Source organism: Daktulosphaira vitifoliae, unplaced genomic scaffold (genome assembly GCF_025091365.1).
Source record: "Daktulosphaira vitifoliae isolate Bord-2020 unplaced genomic scaffold, ASM2509136v1 Scaffold_1, whole genome shotgun sequence".
Taxonomy (NCBI): Eukaryota; Metazoa; Arthropoda; class Insecta; order Hemiptera; family Phylloxeridae; genus Daktulosphaira; species Daktulosphaira vitifoliae.
The window spans coordinates 77,760,722-77,769,694 of NW_026099572.1; the positions used below are offsets into that span (position 1 = coordinate 77,760,722).

At 27.8% G+C, this 8,973-nt stretch overlaps 1 long non-coding RNA gene across 2 annotated transcripts; it reads right to left on the bottom strand.

Annotated features, from left to right (window-relative positions):
• Nucleotides 1-544: 544 nt before the first annotated feature.
• Nucleotides 545-4,942, bottom strand: LOC126907841 (uncharacterized). Of its 2 annotated transcripts, XR_007704633.1 has the most exons (6): nt 4,531-4,942; nt 4,282-4,457; nt 3,778-3,903; nt 2,062-2,127; nt 1,784-1,857; nt 545-852 (listed from the first exon to the last, which is right to left on the bottom strand). It is a non-coding gene; the product is annotated as an uncharacterized LOC126907841 (long non-coding RNA). The 2 variants fall into 2 exon arrangements; XR_007704632.1 differs by having other exon boundaries at nt 4,282-4,942.
• Between the last annotated feature and the right edge of the window lie 4,031 nt (nt 4,943-8,973).

Below are 8,973 nucleotides of genomic sequence, written 5' to 3' on the forward strand. Positions count from 1 at the left end.
ACATTCAAACCAGTACTATCGACAAACCGCATACAAATGACATGATACAACTATTGAAAAATTAATACATTAGTTAAACGTGTGTATGGCCAACTCTATAATCAACTATTCAGTTCAATGTACTCTTACTATTGGAGTAAACACTACTGAACTGTTAACAGATTATATTATCAATGGTGTGTAAAAATTTAACTTCAATACATAAGTTTTTGTTTTTCTTCTTAAAATCTACTCTAAAGTATTGCTATTGTGATTTTTGTTTTTAAATATTCCACCAATTTGAAAAACTATCAATCTTCTAATATTAATCTACAGTATAATTTACATTTGTCATAAACTACTATTAGATTCTATACTATCGGAGTAATAATGTAAACACAAAAGATTGTAAACGAACTATATAATTTTAATTCAATTTAATTTGTTTTACATGAATCATTAGAAAAAAATATAAACAGATTTTGTTGATTATANCAATTTTAATTCAATTTAATTTGTTGTACATGAATCATTAGAAAAAAATATAAACAGATTTTGTTGATTATAAAAGAAAGTAAAGTTAATACATTAAAAAAATTTTATTGAAAATCAAATTAATAAGCATTTTCCGTTTTTCCTCTGTAACACAGAGACATTTTGGTGTCGCCGTCGTTGTACGTTTTAATTTCATCGTCCGTCAACTGTATTCTGGGGACAAAAACTTGTCCGTGACACCACCACAATACCATTTTTCGTTGTCAAATTTTTCAATGAAACCATTCGATAGACATGATTCTCTACCAGGTCAGACATTTTAATGTATTCCATGCCTTTGGCTTGATTATTCATTTTTTGTTTTAATTGTTCCAATTTCTACACACCAAAATTAATAGTGAGTAAACTATATATATATATATGGTGAATGTCGTATTAATGGTGTATAACTCGACACTGATATGTACATTTCTAACAATAATTACTACCATCAGCCACAGCATCACATAGAGGAGGATACCGCGTAATACAAGTTCTCCAAAAATTGCACGTAACTCGAAAACGGATGCAGCTAGTGCTATGAATTTTTTTTTTTTTCGTCACCTCCATCCGCTTGCTACGAGACCATTAATCTGATATACATATCGGTATGCTCTCATAGCATACTACCCCTCCCCTCTCTCCATTTGTTTATGTTTAAGATAAATTACTAGTCTACAATACAGTCGATGCACTCCTACAGCTATGTGACTTCTCTAACCACTTATAAACTGAGTTGTTTTTTTTTTTTTTTAATAATACAGTTGTTTACAAACTATTCGTCATCATATATCGTAGAAATCATTGAGTGTGTGGCGGAGCGTATCACACACACACACATATATGTTATACACAAGACGATAATCTTTAACCTTTACAACATAATAAATACTAACACATTCACCCGCTAAAAATGTGACAAACGCCTGATTGTTACTACATTGTTGCCATTAGATTATTTAATAAGGAAATAAATACATTTTTTTTTTAAGTTGGTTAAAACGAGTACACACACATACCATTAATACAACATATTTACATATTTATTTAACATTTTTCAACATAATACTTTAAAATATTTACAAAACTATATATACAACACTTAATTTACACTGACCATGTAAATATTTGTTCATCACAATATTTAAATATACAGTGAGGTGGAAAGTGTAAAATTAACTCTTTGGTAATTTCATTTTGAATGATTAAAATTATTGTAAACTTATAAGTACATTTATAACTGAATAGTGGTGGTTAGATAATAACTTACTTTGGTTCAATACACGAAAACAGAAATATACTTTAAAAAGACACTGGATCGGGTTTTTGAATATATTTAATGACCTAAAAATTCGTATTTGTATTACTTAAAATATTATAATTTTAGTTATATATTGATAATATACTTATTATAAATATTTCTAATTATAGTAAACAAATTTTATTTATGAAAAAACTTTGTGAAATTTACCAGTATTATCGATTTTTAAAAATAAATAAATACATTGAAGGGATAAGACATTATGACAATTTAAAAATTATACTTACAATTAAATGACTGTTGAAAATACACAAGAATGGCCGTGAAAAACAGTAGTAGTATATGAAAAAACACTGTAAAAACACCAAAAAGTGAATGAACAGATAATGGGTTATTTCTACAATTATATAGTTAGCCAAAAGTAAGGTTTTAGTTGTGAATATATAATAAATAAAATTGGGTGTGTTGATTAATTAATTTGAATTTTTGAGCACTTGAATAAATTTAATTATCTTACTTTCGGTTACTATAATTCAGTTTGTTCAATATTATTGGGGTCGTGGAGTCCGAAGGTTTTAGAGAATGACAATACAATTTAATAAAAGGGTTATGATAAATATTGAGATTTATTGTGTGTATCAAATTTTATAAACTTTGGTGAATCATTTGAATAGTCTCCGGTTTAAAGGCACGAGCTTAAGTCGGCAACTATGAAACGTAATAAGAAAATGCGTAGGTACGATCTTTGGTCAAGCACTTCGAACGCATTTAATAATTCTCATGAAAAACCAGTTAATAAATTTAGTATGTGTAAAGATAAATTAATTACTATTGTTTTGTCATTTTCTTCTCGGATTAAATAATTCCAAATTATTGGAATTAAAATGTATCACCTACTTTATAATGTTTTTGTGAAATTGAAATGAATAAGACTGACAAGTTTTTCTTTCTGAATGTTTGAGAGATTGGTGGTCTATTGCTTCATTTGATTCTAGGCTTGAGAAGTGGAATGTCCGTATTTTATAGCTTTTTACGGCTTTTTATATGAAATCTATGATCTATATATGTCACCAAAATGTAGGAATTGACCACCAGGGCTCTCATCTTTATTGAAACGAAAATTATAAGCAGGGATAATATATTACATTGGTTGTGGTACATATGATTTTTGTTAGGGATACTGTTACTTAATACATTGTCTTTGTAGATTAATTTACAGTGTTTACATTTATGATACAAATATTAATTTTAAACTGAACAAGTACATACATTGTATTAATTACATCAGTGATTATGTTATGATATCAATTTAAGATAATTATTTTGTTTTATGATAAACATTGCGAATAATATTAAATTTGAGCGATGAACGGTATCACAACAGTTATATAGTAAAATTTATATTTTTAAGCACAATGAATTTAATTGTTTCGGATAAAAGTCCCTATGAATTCAATATCTTACTAGTGGGGATCAATAAATTTATTACATAGATTTACAATGTTGTAATGTAAAACGTAATTTAACGTTAAAAATGTATAGAATATTTACTGGATATAATGGTTTAGGCGTGAAAAAAATAAAGGCGACTTTAGTAATATTTTTGTTGATTTTCTTTTAAGTTGGAAAAAAAGTATATATATATACATAATTCGGAACACAATAAAACTGATAAAGTCACACGTGTGTGTTTTTTTTTTTGGTATATACGAACGCTTGTAAATACAACAACTCTCTTAGATTATGAAAATTATGAATGTAGTAGTATAATACATTTTTTACTAAATCGAAAATTGCTATTTTTATTTATTACCCGCCGTACCTTTTATATGGTTTCATATAACACACAAGATACAATATTAAAAATGTTCATTTATTTATTTCAAATTACAATAATATATAAGAATGACAGTGAGTGTATTATTTATATGAAAATCAAAATAACAAATAATAGTAGTCTTATTTCGTTATTTTATTATTTTGGATAAATAACTGACCCTTACATAACAATATATGTGTACAGCTAGGAGACCAACGCACATGTTCTACCCATGGGTCGTCTTCATCATCCCAATCTTTCAAACCTTGACTGCAGCAGTAACATAACATTTGATCATTTTGTCCATTACCTAAAAATTATATACACTTATAAAAAAAGTATTTGAATAAATGTACGAATCATAAAAATACATTTAATAATATATAGTCACATACAGTGCTCGAATTGGTGGGGTGCGCAGGGGGACGTAGCTCCTCTACTTTTTTTTAAATTTTTTTGCGCACCCCAACTACTTTTTTTTATTATGACGGGAGGACGGTGGAAAATACCACCTCTTTTTTTTTTTAATATTAGTATGATAATGAAATATGATTTATTAGTAAATACTAAATAAAGTAATGAGTAAAAAAAAAAAAAAAAGTCTTCAAAATGCTAAGGACGCAGTTTTCATATTGTTAAGTTGAGCTCTCCTACTTATTTTTGGCCAATTCGAGCACTGGTCACATACCTATGTATAAAAATCCAGCATCACAAAGTGTTGATATTTTTGATTCCAATTTTTCGGACAGTTTTCAAAAGTCTTTAAACGAGTGTTATAATCGGCAAACTCTTTGTGTTTATAGAGTTTAATTCTAGGCTGCTGGTCATTAGACGTCGAACAGTAAAATCCATAAACATCATATCCTGAACAAGAAGAATTGAAAAGTAATTTCACGTAGATAGTATCGCACCGTAACATACAGTTTTAATTTCTTACCTGAATTTTCATTGAGACGATTTTCATACGCCTTATACGTTTCATTACCATCGATACTAAACGTATAACCGAACAACAGCGTAAGTCATCAACTTTAAAGAACCAAAAAAATAGGTTAAAATTGAAAATTTGGACTAATTATTTTTAACATTTACAGCGAGAGATGAGATTGAGCGTTCACAGACACACAAAAAAAACACATAGTGAAATTAATACCTTCTCAGTTTCGCATCAAAGCTAAAAAAGTGTCGGGCGCTAAATATACGAAAAATATGGCACAAAGCAATAATGCTTTTTTTCACAATAATATTAGTGTTTTTCAGTTTTTTTAAACTATATTTATTTTTCACTTTTTATTTGTTTTTTATGACATCTCTGTTACAGTCACGGAGTGTTTATTATTAATTATCACTAGCAATGGATATAATTTCTGTATTGCCAGTTAGTGTGTTTATAAACTCACAACAATGTGTCTTATTACCATTGATAATAAAGGCTACATTTCACTGAATGAGCCAGAATGTTCATTATTTTGGACTTTTTATAATAAATTTGATGGTATTTTCAAAGGCAAGAAGTAATCAACGACGCTACCATTATTTCTTTATTTATCGCTGTAAAATAATAAAATTGGACTCTAGGTCTCATAGTGCCTTTCAATTCTCTACCTAAACTATAAATTAATTAATTTATATAAATTAAGGGTCGGGTGCTTTCTGCTACACTTAAAAGGCGAACAACGAGACGACATATTTTGATTACACAGGATTTTATTACATATATATACAAATTACTAGATACTATACTTTATTAATACATTAATTAAGACATAAATATCACCCAACCATCAGCCAAACATACCACAACTTGTTGTAGAAGTACACATACGTACTGACATAGGTACCGATAGTGCCGCACATGGCTAATATGACTGTTGTTGGTCAAGCGGTGAGAGAATTGGCTGATATATATAATCACTTGATATTTAAAATATAATTTGCGTTAATTATTAATAAAATTTCTTCAAAGAGGTACGCTGTATTTGACCTCAAATTTTTTGTGAGAGGCCCATAAAATTTAATGTAAAAATGACAACTTATTCTTTTAAATATGATAACATAAAATACATATATAAATATACTTAACAATTATTAATAATAAGATTTAAGAGGTTGATGAAGTTTAAAAATTGTATATTATATATAATATATTATATGTAATAATACTATTTAAAATAATATTTAACTAAAAATTTTTGTTTATTAATTTCAATCATTTTTTTAAACTAATTTATGTTTTATATAACAACATAATTAATTGTAATAATATTTATTGTAATAAATATATTTTTTTTATGTCCCTAAGTCAATGTTGGGATCTTATTAAATCTGGGTGGGCCTTAGCTGCCCTATTTCCGATTATAGCTACTTTTACGAATAATTGATTTGTTTAATAAATTTAATTAATTAAAACGATTTTAATTTAAAATTATAATTTAGGTAAATATGTTTATTTAATAGGCAAGTATAAGGGTTAAACCTCTCTGTTGTTATAAATGATCGTCCGTTCGATATCGGGTGGTTCCTATCATCCGTTGTGAACGAACGTTTGGATCTGTTGTAGGCAGGGGGACGGACTAATTCCCTCCTAGCCGATTGCCGTTTCCGATACCGACGGTCTGTTTGGGCATTGGCGGCGATGCCAGTATCGCTCGCCGCAATATCGGCACGGGGTTGGCGGTGCGTCCCCGTTAGTATAACCAGCTCGCTGTCGCACAGTAGGACCAAACGCTGATTTAGCCGGCAAAAAGTACCATTTTTAAATCAACTAATAAAAATTTATATTTTAGCAAATTTTTTTTATTATATCCTTATAAGGTCATGTACAAAAATTCAAGGCCAAAAATTGATACAGTAATGGTTGAGTGCTATTTAAATATCATAACACTATATTTTTTTGTTTTTTTTTCAAGGATTTTTATTATTTCTTCAATCATTTTTTCCTGCTTAATTAAAAACCTTAATTTTTTTTTTTATTTAAAATGTTTAAAAAGTCATCGGCTTTCAAATTTAGTAAAAAAAAATTTTTATTTCTTTTTTTTTTTTTAATTTTAATAATTTTTTACACACAAAAAAATGCAAGTACTCATTTTACATTGTTTTTAAAAATTACGCAATATTACAATTACACCAATACATACATGTTGTAGAAGAACTTTTAAGCTATAATTAAAAAAAAAAAAATTTTGCGTCAGATTGCATTTGAGCTGTGCACATAGAATTTTCCTATAATAAACGTGTATTTTCGTAAAAATTGTAATTTTAATAATTTCATTGGTTTTATCAATTTCTTATCGATATATATATATGACATCGATGTTGTTTTATTGTTTACGAATATATAATTATTATTATGCATTTATTAAATAAAGTAAAATGAATTTATATTTGTAATAATTGTTTTGTTATTTACAAATTTGGTAATTATATTTAGAAATTTAATTCTGATAAAGAATGATTTAATTCCATATCCTCCTAAATTTTACTATATTCAGCATCATCATTGTGTTGTATTAATAAAGTCCTTGTTTCCATTGTCAGTTCCTTTGAATAATAATTTGTTTGTCTATTCAAACTGGAAATGTAAGGATCAGATGATATAAGTAATATAAAAACAAAAAGTAATAGTAAAACAAAATAACAATAATTATTGACCATAGACTATTGTTCAAAAGTTATGTGTGTAGCCGGTAAAGTTACACATAGCTCGAATTGGCATCACCCCTCTCAGTGTAGTGACGACAATCGTGTCCGGCACTACCGGCACCTTGCGGGCACTACGTCGGTGTACGCGATTGAAGTCGTACCGCATCTTTTGAGTCTGATGACTCGTGGCCAGTGAGCTGGCGTGTTTTTAATTTGTTACATTGTTTTTTGGATGGTATTGGCCTGTTTAGGTGACAACCAACACTTTATATTACCAGTTACGTGCTATTACGCGAGTGCTCAACGGAAATAGAGCAGCGGAGGTTGACATTCCATACGCAAAAGGAACAATTAATTGAGAAGCGTTTTGGCAGTCAATTCAACGTTAATTGCACTATGGATGGCTGATGGCTGGGTGATGTTTCGTTTTTGTTTGTTTTTTTTTACTATTATTATTCTAATGTTAATATATTGATATATTGAATATGTATTAGTTTGTATGTATATTAGGGGGGTCCTAATTTTTCAACATTCAAAATACATATATCTCACCCCCCCATATTGCTCAATATGATGAGAAAGTAATTTGGGTAAAATTTTATCATGATAAACCACCCCCTTCACGTGCCTGTAAAGGGTTACAAATTTAAAGGGGAAAAAAGGGTAGTTTTTTAGTTTTTTTAAATTAACTTCAAACCTGATGACTGTAGCGTAAAAACGTATAACAACTTAATTATTGTTCATTAAATTTTGCATAAAAAATAATATAATCAAATTTTCCGTAAATTCATTATTTCCCGAAAAAAATTAATAAAACTGTAAAAAAAAATGTTCTCCCTAAATAGATTTTTTTATGGTTATTTAATTATTTAGAACAAATTATTAGAGATACGATAAAATGTTTCATATGAAAGTTGTACAAAATTTAACTTCCTAAAGAAAAATTATATTAATTATTCTTACAATTTATTATTTACTATTTTATTATACAAAATTAGCAAAATTTTAGCAAGAATTTCTTAGAATAAAAATGGAATTATTTTTCAGTATAAAGTTTTCTGATTTCTTTTTCAAATATTTAATTAATAATTTAAAATCACATTGATTATTTAAATACTAATGCATGTTACTATATTATATTACCATAATCTGAGACATCGAATACATTAGGGATGATTTGTTACAATCTGGATATTGAGACCTATAATTTTTAACAATTTGTAAAAGATATTGAGTTTGATTTTCATGTTTTGTAATTATTTTATTATATTCCTCTATAAGTTTGACACCTCTCTCTGCTGTATCATTTACAACTCTAATATTTTTAACTATTTCTAAGCCCTTATTGTAAGAATCATAAGTTGACCATGTTTCTGGACTGTATGTCAAAAACTGTTTATCAATATTAAATCGTTCAAAAAACTTGTTAGTGTTAGTCGATACTAAAAAACTTAAATCTTTTGAAATTAAATTTTTTATATCTTCTGGTGTAAGTGGTAATTGTTTTATTTTCACATTACTATTTTTTTTTGCTGTTAGAGATGTTGAAATTTTTTTTTTTTCAAATCATTCGGCACCTCATTGTCAAAAAATGCTATTGCTAGAATTTCTTCGTTTAAGTACCACAGATGACCACATATTTTTTTTAATGCAGTTTGGGCCACTTCATTATCATAATATGATGACGGATTTTTCAAAAAATTAAAATCTTGGTAGGGCGCTTTTATTGCTAAAGGTG